Below are 17,267 nucleotides of genomic sequence, written 5' to 3' on the forward strand. Positions count from 1 at the left end.
TGTAATGCATTCCCTTTATTGCATCTGACAGAGCCTACAGCCGTAAAGAAAGGCAAGAAAAAGAATTCTTAAAGAAAGTCAAAACTTTGAATAGCTGAATATATCTCTGATGAAACTCCATAGAATTCTGATAGATTCTTTAATTAATTAATTTCATTTTAATTTGAGACACCAGAGCATATCTCTTATCAGTCTGGAAAAGAATTGTGGACCATAGTCGGTTATCTTGATCTACCCACGCTGATCTGCATAAAGGCAGGCCCCTACCGACATAGGAAGCATCACTGAGTATTGACCGACAGTACTTTCACTCACTGGTTACTTTTCTAGCTCTATGGCACACGTCATCATCTCAAAAAAGATATAATTATGATGGAGAAGGTACAGAGAAGGCAACCAAAATGATAAAGGGGATGGAACAGCTCCCCTTTGAGGAAAGACTAAAGAGGTTAGGACTTTTCAGCTTGGAGAAGAGACGGCTGAGGGGGAATATGATAGAGGTGTTTAAAATCATGAGAGGTCTAGAACGGGTTAATGTGAATCAGTTATTTACTCTTTCGGATAGTAGTAAGACTAGGGGGCACTCCATGAAGTTAGCATGTGGCACATTTAAGACTAATCGGAGAAAGTTCTTTTTCACTCAACGCACAATTAAACACTGGAATTTGTTGCCAGAGGTTGTGGTTAATGCAGTTAGTATAGCTGTGTTTAAAAAAGGATTGGATAAGTTCTTGGAGGAGAAGTCCATTACCTGCTATTAAGTTCACTTAGAGAATAGCCACTGCCATTAGCAATGGTTACATGGAATAGACTTAGTTTTTGGGTACTTGCCAGGTTCTTATGGCCTGGATTGGCCACTGTTGGAAACAGGATGCTGGGCTTGATGGACCCTTGGGCTGACCCAGCATGGCAATGTCTTATGTTCTTAGGTTCTTAATCAAACGGTCCCCAGGGACATTTGCTGGCGGGGATGGGATGCTTTCATGCCGGGGAGTATATTTAGGAGTTTTGCTTGCTTGTGCAATGAGTGGATCGATATGTCAACATGGGGGTGCATTACAAGGAAGGGATGACTAGCACAGGTCAGAGATTAAGAATAGTTGTAGACGTTCCCTCCTGCGGAAAGTTTATAATCAATTAAATACATTTATATTTGCAGTTCACGTTTAGCAATGTGGATTCTAGTTGATTAATGTGCATTCAAGGACAAAAGTTCATAATATGAAGTTGCAGGGGGGTGGGATGATCAGAGTAAACATGAGCAAATGCTTCCTTGCTGAGAAGATAATAATTGCCTGGAATAGCCTTCAGCAGAGATAGTGGCAACTACAATTATGAAAATATTTAAGTATGCTAGAGACAGAACACAGAGCGTGATCAGGGTATGTGGTGGGTACATGTTGAAAAAAAATGGGAGGAGCTTGAATGTTTGCTCAGTCATATAGAACTTTAAAGGTCCAAATAGGGGAGGATGCAAGCCAATGGGTGGAAAGGGTTTTATTTCTGCAATTTCCTTTTCAAGAACATTGATTTTTGATGCATGCTCCAAAATCTGACCCCCATGTTGTAATACCATAGGTTCTAATGAAGAGGTTAAGGTATCAATCTTTCTTTCACACTTGTTTAATGAGAGTCCAAAGAGTGTCATCAGATCCCAAATAGAGTGTAAAGTGACCACCTCTGGTTTAGTTGGCATAGAGAAAGACTCATCCCGTAGATCAGACTCCTCAATCACTGCTGAAGATGGCCCTGAGACCATCATTCCAGGAGTCCCATCCTCCATCTGCACAGGTATACCTTGTTCCTGGGTCGGCTCGCTGAGGCAGTTCAATCTGCCTAGCAATAAGCTAGTTGAAGATGCCGCAGACACAGCTGCCCCTTCCAAGCTGGCACCGCAGTAGAATCATCAAGCAGTGATGAATCAGGCAGACTTGGGAAAGTCAAATCTCTCTGCAGGGGTAGGCACTGGCCAAGAGGGCTGAGGGAAACCTCCTCCCATAGCAGTGATGATGCTCCCTCACTGACGCCAACAATGGGGAATTCTTCCCTCCGACAAACAGAGTACCGGGCAGGGCTGGCGTGTCCCATTAGGCGAACTAGGTAGTTGCCACAGGCGCCGACTATTAGGGTGCACCAAGGAGAAATCATATGGGGCTGCAAGTGGAACCTATCCCACTCACGGCAAAGAGTAGAGATTTGGCGGGCTGAGAGCAGTGTCCATTCTGCTTGTGGCCCAGAGAAGCACCCACGTGGCAGGCACGAATGAGGTAGGAGTCAGGGCCGAGACAGGGGAGGGGGGAGATGCAAGGCAGAAGGTTCACCTAGGGCACTTAATAAACTTGCACCGGCCCTGGCCCTGGCCCACTGGAAATGAGATTTTCTGATGACCAGGGAGTAAATCAGGTCTGGAGGGAAGACCCTGACCTTTCCCTTACATTTAGAAGGCATCACTAAGAGGTAATTTCAAATTAAAAAGAGGCAAACAGAGAACAGCTTAACTCAGCCTTGGTCATGCCGCCATCTTGCTTCTTCCTCAGAAGTGAACTTCCTTCACTTTGAAAGTTGTTTTTCATAGTTTGAGGTTTACCCAACAAAACTGCCAATTTTGTAGGCTTTTCATCACTTTAGAAGTAGGTAGTGTTATGTACCAAACATGCTTATGATGCTTCTCCATGGATGCCAGAACACTTAGATTTTGTAGAAGTTATAATATTTTATTGAGCAATATAAGTATTCTTGGGAGATGCTGAAGCTATCTCTCTGACAAACTGACCAACCAGCATCTGGTTGTATACATGGACTGATCCTTCTTCTATAAGTAAAATACAATACAGTACTAGGTCAGAAATTCTTAAGTTGCGTGACCACCTGGAGAATCATTTACATAGGTTGTCATGTCAACAGCATGATAAATAATCCCTAAACTACCTTGACCAGTTCTACAAGTTGGGGCCCATTTACCATCACTCTTTAGATAATCCTTTGTTCTGTTAAAATCTTGCGTTTCAGGGCAATCGTTACATCTTAGGCTGTGTTTACAGATGCCCCTGTTACAGTTGCCCCTTTAATGACATTCTAACCTGAGGTTCTGACCATTCTGCTGTCCAGGTGTCCTTGGAATTCCTCCAGGTCAGTCTCAGTAAGGCATTTAAAGTTCACATAACCAGAAAGGCTAAGATAGCAGATGATTCTGGGTCAGTTGCCGTCTCCATGTTGGTCTGAAGCTCAGGCACACGTATCAGTAGGAATCTCACTCCTTCCCCCCCCCCCCCCCCCACAATTTTCCTACTTATCTGTAGTCTGCAGTGCTGAAGCTCCTTTTAATTAGTGCCTTTTTAAACCCTACATATCTTCCAAGAATAAGGGAGATTTAAATGTAATTTAGCGTCTAGGCATGTTCTAGCAAAATTGCACTGCTCTCAGCTGCTTTTGTGGTGAAATTTGTAAATAATTTGCTGTAAGTTTTTGTATTGGTGTTTACCATAGTGCTGCCCCCATATAGTCACAGTGATGTACCCTCATACAAAAACAAATGCACATCATAAGATTCCTTATAAGGATGTTGGTCAGAGCAATGACTCTGAAAAGAGAGACTTACTGTTGGAATTACTTGATGGGTGAATTGGTGAAGGTTTCTGTAGGTTGATAGGTTTTAGTGTTCCAGATATAATCAGAGTAATTCACAGCCATTCAAGAACCTCTACAGACCATAGCAGGTTATACTAACGAATCGAAAGAGCAGAGAGTGTCCACTATAAGAAGTTGATACTGAAATGAATGCTGCTTTCTTTGAGGCTTTACAGTGGTGTTTATCACCATGCCCACTCCCCAGCCAGCCACAGTGGCTCAGAGTCATTCAAAAACCTTTAAGGGTCACTACTGTCTAAAATGATTACTTTTGAAATCCTAAGATTAATGAATCAGAAGTGAGAAGGAGAGAGAGAGAGAAGGCTTGCACATTAATACCTGCCTATCTTAAACACATTTTTCTTGTTCTCTGTTTTCCAAAGATGCTATTCATAGATACAAAGAAAGAAATATTTTCTAGTATTGGACTCCTATTGAGTACACAGTCTGTGTGTCACAAAAAAAGGAGAGGGGACCCTTGAGTTATTTCATTGTGGGTTAATTGTGTAAAGCATTTGTGTATCCTTCTTGTTTTGGGAGAAAGCTGAATTCCTGGCAGCTTGTGGCACATTCATCTGAAGAAAGGACCCAGGCAATCTCATGCATAACAGCTTTGTACAGTTTTCCCGTCGGTCCTCAGTGTCAGTGCTCTCCAAAGCTAGCAGTGATGGTTATTCAAACATTCATTCTGCCCTTTAGAGGACACAGTCAGTTTTCATATAGACAATGTCCGTAAAAAGTAAGCACCGGGCTTCCTGAAATAGGAGTTAACCTACATTTTCTGTTTGAAGAGGACATAAATGTTTCCTGACACAAACTAATGGCATCAGTTATGGATTTTTTGTTTTTTTTTTTTTAAATCAGTGTTCCCTCTAATTGTTGTGTGCCTCATAAAAAGGTTCTGCGGAGGTGATGCAGTGCACAAATGTGTGCAGCTGTGTTCTCTGTTTTTATTTTCTTGTGCATGGGGATAGGAAATAGCTATAGTACCTTACTGAAAAGCGGGATCTAAACATCCAAATAAATAAACAAATGCTGTGTTTTCCTGTGGGCTTAGGCATATGAGCACAGCTTACAAGGACCATGGATTCTGTTTTTGTACCAGGAACAATCACTGTGGTAGTTGTCACAGTGATACAGACCTGGGCAATAACCTGAATTTTAACTGCAAAAAGGGGAGATGGGAAACTGAAGAGCAGTGCTGAGCATCCGAAATATAAGTAAGAAAACCTGTGGACTTGCAGGAAAAAAACCCCCAATATGTCCCTTCACCTGGCCTATACTATAAGCAGTTGTTTCTGTACTGTCCTGGGAATATTTTGATTAAATTCAATGAGGTCCTGATTTATAGTTACAATAATAATTAAATATATCTTACAAATGAGCAGATGTAGAGCTCTATTTGTTATATGGTGCACTGAGCTGCATTTGCCCATAGCCTGAGTTAACAGAAATAATAATAATTGTAATTGAAGAGACACAGCTCTTTTTCTCAGATTTGTTTTTATCTGATAAAGAGTATTTCACTGAGCAAAGATAGGAAGAGCCGTGCAAAACATATATAAGACAAATGAACAAATGAAGATGCAAACAGCATTTTTACCTTGCAGCCTCAGTTTTTCCTGAGCATAGGTTTCACTCTTGGGAGCAGATTAAAACAAAAAAGTTGGGATAAGTGTCCTTGGTAAATCTTGGATGTAAAAAAAATGGTGGTGAAGTATCTTCCTCTATCTTCCTCTGTAGTTGCTGTGACAGGGTGTGTGAACCTTTTTGTTACAACTTGTGCCATGGTGGTAGTTCCCGCTATATAGTCACAGTGAGAGCCAGACGAACAAAAACCTCTTCTCATCTCATATAGGCAGAAAGACGAGGTCTGCAAAAAAGGCCACATAGGCACATGCAGCTGGGTCCCAGCTGACATCCTTAGAAGGATGTAACTTTAGATTTACAGTTTCTCCTTTGCATTTTCAGTAAACATCTACTGATGGCAGAGGACGTTGAAGACCCATTTTTCTCTTGAGGAAGGAAATCGATAGAATAAGCAGTGCACCAGGGCCATCATTTGTCTCGGCTGCTATGCTGATGGGATTGGACATATCTTTTTTTAAAATCTTCCTTTGTTTGTGATGAGGGAGATAAGGGGCTATTGGAAAATATGACTTAGAAACACTGTCTCGCTTTCCATCTCTTGGGTTATTTTGCTGTGCGACGTCTGCAGAAACCTTTCAGGGCTTCCGAGTTTGAGGAATATTGCTATGAGAATGAATGAGTGTCTGCTGCTCTCTTATTTAATGCATTGAAATGCACTGGCATTCAGTTTCTTTGACCAGTCAGTTATGCTCCCTGGTTCAAAAGGACTGATAGTTTCTGCAGCTTATAAGATATTTTGTAATTTGTCTTGGATAAACTTGCAATTAAAGTGTCAGGCTGATGCAGGTACCTAGGTAGTGGCTCATTCTTTGGACTAGGGTTTTGCAAGAATGAAAATTTTGACTGAGAATATAGTTTTGAGAGAGACAATTTAAGATGCACAGAATACATTCACCCCCTGTTCATGCATTTACAGCAGGACAATTCTGATAAATGCCCCACATGCTTAAATAATAAAAGCACTTATAATCCATTGTATTTGGATGCGCACTAAGATAGAGGACTTTGAGGACCACGTTATACATGGTTAGGTTTACACTTATTAAATCATTACAACCCTGTCTATTGGGAATACCAGAAAAAAAAAGGTTTTATTAACTTTTTACTACAGAAATGTCTTCTAATAGCTACAAAATGCATATTGTGCAAATGGCTAGATGATACAGCACCTGACTGGAGAATACAACGCCATCAGATGATGGTAATGGAATCTTTATCTGCACAAGATGGTAAACCACAGAGTTGGGAGGAATTTCTGCAAATATGGAAATCCTATATTAACAGTCTGCCAAATAAAACTTGCAATATGATCTTCAATACTTATCCAATGAAAAATAAAATTAGGTACATTTTTGGATTTAAATCATTAATATTGATAGTTTATATTTAAATAAATAGACTGCAAGTGCTATGTTTTTATTTATGGTAATGATTAGCATTTACCTTATTAAGAATTGCCAAAAGAAATACATCAAAATATGTTTCCCTTTTATTTCTTTTTTGGAGAATGATGAGGGAGGGGTACGGGAGGGGATGGGAATGTATTAGTTTTTATAATTCTTATATTAATACTTACTTTTACTATTTTTTTAAATTGAGCTTAAAAAAGAATGGAGGGAATTATATTATAGTTAGGATTAATTGTATAACTGTTATTAATTTGGGGGTAGATTTTCAAAGGGTTACGCGCTTAACCCCTGAAAATCTACCCCAAACCCCCCCTGCGCGAGCCGAGCCTATCTTGCATAGGCTGCCAGCGTGCGCAAAGCCCCGGGACGCGCGCAAGTCCCGGGGCTTTCCTGGGGGGCGTGTCGGGGGCGTGTCACGGCCATGCATCATCGGGGGCATTCCGGGGGCGTGGCTGCGGCCTCTGGACCAGCCCCCGGACCGGACCATGGCGCGCTGGCAGCCGGCCTGGCACGCGCAAGTTACGCCTGCCTCAGGCTACGCGCGTATCTATTGAAATCCGGCGTACTTTTGTTTGCGCCTGGTGCGCGAACAAAAGTACATGCGCGCGTAGTTTTATAAAATCTGCCCCTTTGTTTACTAATTGTTACTGGAGCAAATATTGATACTGTTATGTTCTATTTATCACCTGCTCATTGCAATTTGTAGCAACTGATTTTATATTTAAATGCTAATAAAAATGATTGAAATTATGTATTGAAAAGAGATGTACTTTTTAATGAAACAAGCTTACATTTTGATGCACTGATTTCTTTACATGGTGTAGGCGTTCCACTACCCGCTTGTGTACTTCAAACTATACTGGGAATAATCCAGCCATCTGAAATCAATGACAATTTTGAAGAATATGTATCAACATTTGGTAGTGACGAATCCTCAATTTCAAACGATCCATAAAAAATGTAGTTTGGGGGTTATAAACCTAATGGCTTGTAGGCTGTCTATATTTGTTTGATAGTACAGTGGCTTTTCACAAACTTTACCCACTCACTATCAATCAACTTTTTTCCTGATCTCCTCACATTGATGCTTTTGCCAGACAGTATATCAGTGATGTTCTTCCAGAGCATCTGCTAGGTCGAATATATCTTCCTCCATTAGATCCCTTGCAATTAAGCGCTCTGTCTTTTGGGAGAACCTGATATTTTAAGTCTGCAAAATTTCTTGAAAGGATGCAGTAAAAGAGGGTCATTGCTGTGAATGGGATACTTTTTTTTTTCGGTCCTAGGGGAGGACAAGGTGTAAAAATTGAATATATTTAATACCTCTTGAAATACTAAGCTTGGAAATTGCTATTCTTATATCCAGATATTGTATAGATAAGTAAGTTGTAATGCCTTTATCAGCAAGATGCTCATTTAGGTAGGCTTAAGGAACTCTACTGAAACAATGTTTGATCTATCGATCTGTTTATCTCTATCCATGATATTTTCTTCACATGGTATTGGCATTCCATTGATTACTTTTAATTTTATTTTTATATTGGCAGCTTCTTTCTGCTCAGTTGGACATCCAGTTCAATTGGAACCAGCTTCTATGGGCTAGGAGGTCAAGATTTTTACTGGCAACTACCCTGCTTTTGTCCTCCATTTTTTAAATATCTCCCTCCCAATTCAGCTGCCACCATCAGGAACCACAAACCATTGATCTCTCTAGCACCTAGTTAATGTGGCCCCTAAATCTTGCCCATGGGTGTCTCTTTGATCGTTGGGCCAGACTCCCTCTCACCAGAGGCTTCCATGGCATCATAGCCCAAAGGGCCTAGGGAAGCAGAGACCTGATCATTGAATTGAGCCACTCGCATCAGGCTGGTCCACCCACTTTTAGTTATTATATTATACCAGAAGGAAACAGCAATCATTCAGTCATCTGCACAAACTTTCAAAAACACACTTAATTCAGTTACTGGCTCTTGTTTTAAATTCCAAATGATCCACAGACAATCATAGTTTGAGTTGATATGTACAAAACAAACACCAAATAAGGACCTCAAAGGAATATATTATGTCTTATAGGGTATGGGATATGGAATAGTTTTGTAATATAATGGCGCCTTTTCCCCAAATGTTTCCAAGCAAGAATGCAGACATTTTTCCTTTCATTGTTTTTGTAAGACAATAAATCACTGTGCTGTACCCGCTATAGTCACAGTGACTGATGTTCATACAAAAAGCTGTTCTTTTGCCCAGAGGTTATAGTCTGACTTAAGATACAGGTTTCCTAAATTATTTAAAGAAAGAAGCAAAACAGTGAATTCTGTTTGAGTAAATTAAGTGATTTTTAGTTTTCCTTGAATCTAGCTGTTATTAAGATTTTCTCAATTTTTAGACATGAGTACATGTAGAAACGATTGACCAGTAGTGAGAAATTATTAGATAAATCAATTTTTTTATTTAGCATTATTTATCTAAATTCTAGATTTTTCTCTTAGAGAACATTATAAAACTATTTCTGAAGGCACTTCTAAATTGGTCAGATTTTAATTTTGTGGAAGGCAAAGCAATGATGTAACAGGAAGATACATAGAATAAGACATGACATGCTTATTTTAAATTGTTCTTTGTCAGGTCTAAAATTTAAAAACTTCACAGAAGGACAATATTCTTTCGATTCTCTTCTCCTACAGTATTACTTGGCACTGTCCTCCCTCTTCTTCCTAACCTAGGGTCATTTTAGGTTTATAAAGGAGCAGCTCTTGCTGAAGGCAGGGTTAAGGAGACATATTCAGTAAAACAAGAAGTCCCTCTTAGGCTGTTGATTTGTCCAACACTAGGCTTATCTTTTAAGGCAGAACACCAGCTACATTTTCCAGAAAATGTTTTTGAGACTCCTCTAAACATTCTAGGGACTTTTAGTATCAAATATAACTAGAAGGTATTTATTTAATGAGTCAGTGGGAAGAAGGAGAGAGATTCCACTGAAAGTAATAGGTGAAGCTTTCTTGGAGTCAATAAGCTTTTGCAGCATCATTAATCACAGCATCCCAGATGTAGTACCAGTCACAATGAGTCTCACTCCTGCAGGAACTTCTTCAACCATGTAAGTAAGCTCTATGAAAGTATCCTGGTCATATCAATGAATGGGAAATGAGAAAGTATCTATTGCAGGTCTATCCTGGTGAACCTACAGGCAGTCGAATTTTCAGCCTATCCACAATAAATATGCATGCATTCACTGTGCCTACAAATGCATCTGGTGTGTTTTCATTGTGGGGTTCCCGGACAAGTTTAGGAAGTCCTGAGCTACTCTAAGAAACTGTTGCTGGAATTAATGCAGCTATCTGTGATTTTTTGAAATGGTGTTTATCACTGTGACCACCTGCCAGCCAGTCACAGTGGCTCATAGTCATACAAAAACCTTTGCAGACCATTATATTCCTAAATGGTCAGGTAAGAAATCATCAGATTAATGAGTCTCTCTCTCTTTCTATGTCAATATCTATATAAAATATCTAGATAGGTAGAGATAGAGAGTTATATATATATATTTAAGAGAGAGAGAGAGAGACATAGAAGGGATGAATATTTAATACATTTTGCTTGGTTTCTGTTTTCCAAAGATGCTATTCATGGTTATAATGGAAGAAAAATCTTCTAATAAAATAGGGCTCTTACTTTCCAATTGTCACTAAGAGAGGTATCCGAGTTCTTTATTAATTTCATTGTGGGTTAATTGTGGTGAAGCATTTGAGTAGCCTTCTTGTTTTTGGAGAAAACTGAGTTCTTGGTAGCTTGTGACAATGTTCATCTGAGAAAGGACCCAGGTAAGATCTTGTACAATTTCTTTGTGGGATTTTCATTCTGGTCTGCTTAAAGCTGTGACAGTGCTAGAATGGGTAAGTAAAAGTAAAAACACAGGTTTTCGCAAATATGAATTAACAGATTTAGTTGAACGAGGCAAACATTTTTATAACGCAAACCAATTGTACCAGTTATGGAGGTCTGCGGATTCTGCTTTTGAACTTGGAAAAAAATCACTGCGGTAGCTGTACTCACAGCATTACAGCTCTGGGGCTATGCAGGCAAAATATAAATAAGAAAGAAAAAAAACTCCAAACTTCCTGATTTCATCTGCTGTGGACTTACCTATCATTTAGAGAAAAATCATATCTGCTCCCGTCTATTCTCCTGCAAATTTCGCTCTTGTTTCTTAGTTGTCCCAGGAATAATTCAGTTGGAGTACCTGAGGCCCTGATTTATAGTTCAAATCTGAATACAATACAGCATATCATTTGGGATGTTGGCAAAGCCTTTCGTCGACTCTCAGATGTGCAGGTCCAGATACTTTGTGTCACACAGCTCAGCACTTGCCCATGTAACTGAGTCTGCTGAAATAATAATAATAATCGGAAACTAAGAGACGCTAACTACTTTTTGTTCATTTTGTGCCGGATAAGAGTATCTCTCCGAGCAAAGATAAGAAAAGTGGAATAGGAACAGGAAGAAATATATAAATAGAAAAAATGATTTAAAACATGAAGGTTTAAAGAGTTAATTTTTACCTTGTAGTGTTGTGGGAAAGTGTTTACTCTTCGGGACACAGTCGTCCTTTGCAAATCTTCGATTACAGTTAATGTTGGAGCTGTGCCATTCTCTTGCTGGGAAAGAGTCTATGGGTTTTTCTTATGATGTGTGCCACAGTGGTAGCCACTGCTATAATAATAGTCACAGTGATAGACAGACATACAAAATCCTCCTGTCCTCTCCTATAGCCAGGAAGAAGGTGCCTGCAGGAAGAGCAACACCAGAATCCAAATCCTTCCCGGGAGGTACATTTTGTATTCCGAAGCTTCAACCCAGAGCTTTCAGTCGCCTGCACACATATTTTTTGGGAGCGGGAAGAGAAACCATTAGGAATGGCAGCTTTCTTCGCTCGAGGAAGGAAGGCGACGACTTAGCTGTCACTGTCTTCTTTAATCTCTGCTGCTCCACTGAAGGAACTGGAAATATCCGTTGAAAGTCTTCTAATTTAATTTATATTCTGCTTTTCAGCACTTCAAAGTGGATTACATTCAGGTACTGAAGTTATTTCCCTAACCCCAGAGGGCTCACAATCTAAGTTTGCACTGAGGCAACTGAGGGTAAAGTGACTTGCCCAAGGTCACAAGGGGCAGTAGTGGGATTATGAACCAGTGGGCTACTCCTAGGATTGTGAGGGGGAGGAAAGGGGAAGTGGTAAATATGTTCAAAGTAATCACTCTTTCAGACTCTTGAGGGAATCTTTTGTTAAGATTGCAAACGTCTTGAAGGGAGGAGGAAGAGGAAGGCAATTTTAAAAAATGAACACGTTTAATGACAGAAGGGAGAGCAAGTCCCAGAAACAAAGGAATTTAAACCTATCTTAAAATGTGAAGTTTGAAATCTGACCGTTCGCAATTTTTAATTTTTAGTTCCCTTGATCAAGTGCGTTGTAATGCTTGTAGGAGCGGAATCGTGAAACCCAACTGAAGCAAGCACAGATTTCTTCCAACAGTGCGCCGCTTTGTAAATTATTACACTACGCTGAAAGAAAATGCCACAAACATTGGGTCATCAGTACAAATATTGACTCAAGGTATAAATTAAAAATGACCCCAAGATGTATCCAAGTAAAATTATAACATTTGTTTTCCTTTACTTAAGGCAGTGCATCACTGTGCAATTGTAAGCTCCCTTACAATAGGAACAGATAGAGATAGCAAATCTTTTCATCTTTTCTAGTCAAGAAGATTGTCTCTGGAAGAACGAGAGCAAATGGGAACAGAACTTTCCGAACCCAAATCATTCAAGGGAAGTAATCTTATGTTTACAGTTGTACACCTAGATTTTTAATCAAGCAATGACACTTGTTTCTTTCAAGATGGAAGAAATAGTTCAGGGACTCTATTTTCTCCAGGAGGGCAGGGGCTGGAAAGAAAGGGCTGGTCTTCATTGACCTCAGCTGTTATACTGAAGGGGCTGAAAACTTTTTTTTGCCAAAGTTTCATGGATTTTGTAGGGGGGTAAAAAGAACAAAAGACGGTTAGAGAGGGTGCCAAGAACCTGCTGTCCCCTATCTACAGAAACCTTCCAGCGTTCTAGAATTCTCTGTAAAAGCTACTATGCCAAGTTCATGTTTTTATGTAAACCGATGTGATACTCAAGGTGTATGTCGGTATATAAAAGTATTTAAATAAATAAATAAATAAATAAATAAATAGAGCTGGAGGAACCCTCATGAAAGTGAGCATGTTTGCTGAAGAAATGAGGAACAGTACAGGAGAGCCAAATGAATGAAAATCATGGAATGCAAAGCTTTGGTAGGTGGTAGTTCTCAGTTTCACCAGGTGTCTAGCGTGTAATTTTCTAGAGCACTGGATGATCCTTGGAGTGGACTCATGGAATTCTTCTGAAGCATTCCAAGTTCCTTTTGGGCTTCCAGCTCTATCGGAACCTGGGAAGGAATTTGGACTCATGAACCTGCAGACGCAATCTTGAATTTGTTTGCAGATCTCTTCCCATCTTATTGGCTTTTACTCCTACTACAATGGAAATGGATCTACCATCCTATCATCATTAATAGAGACTTTCAAGAACAGCTATCAAATGTGAGTATTGACCTGAAAATGTAAATGATCCATAAAATGTTATACTTTCATCTTTGGTATAATAGGCATAAAATATTCTATATTTATATTATATTGAAGACTTTCCCCAAAATTTCATCTTTTAAGACTATGTAAAAGACTTTTACTTTCTCTTAAGCATGATATTGTAAGGCAATATATCACTGTGCTGCTCCAGCTCCCCATATACACAATGACACATGTTTATACAAAAAGCTGTTCACTTATCCAGCATGTACTGGTCTGTTTGACACAGATCTTTTCTAAACTATATTAAAAATAATCTTTTTGGGGGAGTTCTCTCTCTTGGAGGTACTTGGGAGAGAGACCCAGGCTCTGTGAGCTTCTCTGTTCACCCTTCCATCATGGCGACGCTCCAACCCCTGCACCGATACTGCTGCTGGCATCATCATGAGGGGATATCTGCCACCTATAAAATCTACCTGCCTACGGCACGAGCCGTCGGCACGCTGCTGAAGCCACGCGTGCGCTTACTTCGTTTTGATGGGGAAGAAAAGAAAATCGAAACTTTACACATCTTCACCAGCTCCAGCTATTATTCAAGCCCCAATGGACAATTATCTGCTTCGGTTGGGTGAGTTGTCCATCAGTGACTGTGCTGAAAGCTCCTCTATGGGAGTTTCTTTGTGTCCTGCAGATATTAGACTCCTTCCCCAACCATTAGCTCCTTTATTACAGGAAGTGAGGCTGGATCTTCCCCCAATTCTGCAAACTAACGAGGGGGAGATCCAAGTCCTGGACAACAGGCATGTGAATTAGCAATGTCTGTTGATGCTAGGGCTTTTGATAAGTCGGGTTCTGAAGCTCACAATCTTAAAGCGAAGACAGCATCACTGGATATAGGTAAAGGTGTAACACTTGCTGATTTATAGAAATTGACTAAGAAATTGGATAGTGATGTGACTCAATCCATTTCTCAATTTAAAGTTTTTATGACTGAATCTAAGTCTACTATTCTGGCACAAGAAAAGAAATTACAAGAGCTGGAGAAAACATCTGCTTTGAACGTACAACTGCCATTGTTACATAATGCTGAAATGGGTTATATTAAGGATACCTTGTTTTTGTACAATGAGATTGAGTCACTAGAAAATCTTGCCAGAGTTAAGAATTTGTGTTTAATTAATTTTCCATGTACTAGGTTATTATCTGCTTTAGAAATGTTTAAAAAATACCTAAAGAGATATTGTCTTTTTCAGAAGATGAGGACCCTCACATTTCTAAAATATTTTATGTAACTAAGAGGAAAAGTTCAGAACAGATTAATCAGTCTCTGTTGCGCGCGGGGGTGGACCCTTGTCCTGGAGCAGTGGAGAATGGCTCCCTGGTAGGGACCAGGAAGCACCTGCCCCCAGGGGACGGAGTACTGGAGGAGACAGAGGCTAGGATGAGCTTCACCAATGAAAGCCCACGGTCCCCCTGGGTGGAGCCCATAGGGACCTGGGCTACTTGGACTTAGGTGGGCCTCACAGGGTCTCCTGGAGAGGCAGTAGACAGGCGTGCTCACAGACAATAAGGGAGCACGGTAGGACTCGAGACTGTGGTTCAGATGGAGCAAGGAGGACCAGAACAACGTAGGCGATGACAGGGCAAGGGACAGAGCCAGAATCAGGAGACATGGTCAATCAGGCAGAGGTCAGAATCCGAGGGTCAGTCTGAGGAGTAGTCAGCAAGGCAGAGGTCAGGTTACAGAGGTCAGACGAGGTCACAAGGCAGGCAGAGGTCAGGATGCAGGCAGCAGACAGGAAGGTCGAGGAACAAGCCAAGGTCAGTACCAGAGAGACAGTCCGAGGGTACTACCTGGGAGACGAACAGACGGAAGCAGGAACAGACGGACGCAGGAACAGTAGGATCCTGGAACAAGACTGGAACATGGCTTAGAACACAGTGACAATCTAGCACACAATACAATGTTGACTCAATTGCCAAGGCAAGGAAGTGTAGGCAGGAACTTCCTTAAGTAGTTCCTTCAATCAGGGCGTGCCGTGGAGCTAGGACCCGCCCCTGGCCCTACAAGAGGCCGGGCGGTCCGTGTGTAGGGGCGTGGCCAATGCCACATGAGACGCCTAACTCCGGCATGAGGCCTGGTGCTCAGTGGAAGGCCCGGCGACCGCCGCCGTGGGATGCCGAGGCCTGGAAGTGCTTGCTGCTGCCGCTGGGGAGGCCGACCCGGGACCTGCAGAGGAGCCAGAGAGGTGAGGAGGCCCGTGTGCGCGGGCCGGACATGGACGTGGCGCGCAACAGCCTCCTATGTTAGACAGTCCTGGCCTCTCTACGTTCCTTGAGGAATCAATAGACATTTATTTTATTTATTTATTTATTATTTTTGTTATACCGAGTTTCATGACAGATATCACATCAACCCGGTTTACAATTAACAATGTGTGTAAAGCATAGCGTAACGTATATTCCCAATAAACTGTGAAACTTTAAATACAGTGTATCAATACCGTGTGTGAGAAAGTTACAATAAAACAGGGAAAATTAACTTGGAGCTGGAATAGGGGGAAAATTGAACAATGCAATATATACACTTCTTCCAATTAATGAAATAGTATAGTAGAGTAAATAAATAAGCCTATGTGGATACATGTGATGGTACATAAATAAGAGACGGTAAAATAAGTGATCAAGGGAATAAATAAGACACAGTAGTGCCTGGAAAGATATGATAATAAAATGAAACGGTAGTGAGTAACCAAGAGAATAAATAAATAAGACACAGTAGTGCAAGGTAATGATATGATAATACTCAGCAGGTAAAGACGATAGTCCTCAGCAGGTAAAGATGAGTATAAGTTTATGGTAGGTGGATTCTTGATTAGATCCAGTTATTGTAAACAAGTTTATGAAGATGAGTAAGGGTTTTATTCAAGGCTTGGAAATGCTTTTTTAAACATGATAAACAATAGACATGATAAACAATAGAACTACTCTTGTTATTTATTTATTTATTTATAGTTTTTCTATACCGGCATTCGAGATTAGAAACCCCATCATGCCGGTTTACAAATAACAAGAGGGTGTGCACAAAAACAAAGACAAGTGCAGAGAAATAAAATAAAATAAAAGTTACATTACAACAGGGTCATATAACTGGGGAGAGAATTAGAGTAAGATAGTTGAGTAGAAAAGATGAATTATTTACATTAATAATTTACATAATATTGTGTAGTTTCTTTTTGTGCAGAGCGAGACAAAGATGTAGTTTTCTATAGAATGTAAATATTGTGCTGTTCAATTTCTCCCCTTCCATCCCAAGTTTATTTTCCTTGTTTTTTGTAACTTTCCCTCTCCCTTTTTCTGATTCACTGTATTTAAAGTTCAAGGTTCTTATTGAAAATATTGTTTTTTACGTTACGTTATGCTTTACACTCCTTGTTATTTGTAAACCGGGTTGATGTGATGCCTATCATGAAACTCGGTATAACAAAAACAATAAATAAATAAATAAATAAATAAATATCTGAAGAATAAGAATATATCCTTTTGTGGCCAAAAGATATTAATTTTCCCTGATGTCTCCCATCCTACATAAGGGCCGGATTTTAAAGGATTTACGCGCGCAGAGCGCCTTATGCGTGCCGGGCCTATTTTATAAAGCCCCGGGGATGCGTCTAAGTCCCGGGGCTTTACTAAAGGGGTGGTCCGGGGGTGGGGCCAGAGGCCTCTGACACAGCGGTCATTTGCTGCTGTGTCTGAGGATCATGTGCTGGCAGGCTAGGCAGGCGCAAAAGGTATAAGAATTTGGGGGGGGGGAGGGGTTAGAGTAGGGCTGGGGGGGGGGGGATGTTACGGGAAGGGGAGGAAAGCTTAGGTTAGGGGGAATGGAAGTTCCCTCGCAGGCCGCTCTGATTTCGGAGCGGCCTGGGAGGGAACGGGGGAAGGCAGCGCGGCTCGGAGCTCGCAAGGTGCACAA

General features: G+C 40.7%; 1 protein-coding gene and 1 long non-coding RNA gene across 2 annotated transcripts in view; both read right to left on the bottom strand.

The window, feature by feature from the left end:
* The window catches only part of LOC115078499, a 167,127-nt gene that overhangs the window by 85,396 nt on the left and 64,464 nt on the right, over nt 1-17,267 (bottom strand). The window lies entirely within an intron of this gene.
* LOC115078824 lies at nt 7,489-11,754 on the bottom strand. The gene is made up of 4 exons (XR_003853156.1): nt 11,246-11,754; nt 10,830-11,071; nt 10,359-10,570; nt 7,489-7,564 (listed from the first exon to the last, which is right to left on the bottom strand). It is a non-coding gene; the product is annotated as an uncharacterized LOC115078824 (long non-coding RNA).

The sequence above is a fragment of the Rhinatrema bivittatum genome, chromosome 16, assembly GCF_901001135.1.
Source record: "Rhinatrema bivittatum chromosome 16, aRhiBiv1.1, whole genome shotgun sequence".
Taxonomy (NCBI): Eukaryota; Metazoa; Chordata; class Amphibia; order Gymnophiona; family Rhinatrematidae; genus Rhinatrema; species Rhinatrema bivittatum.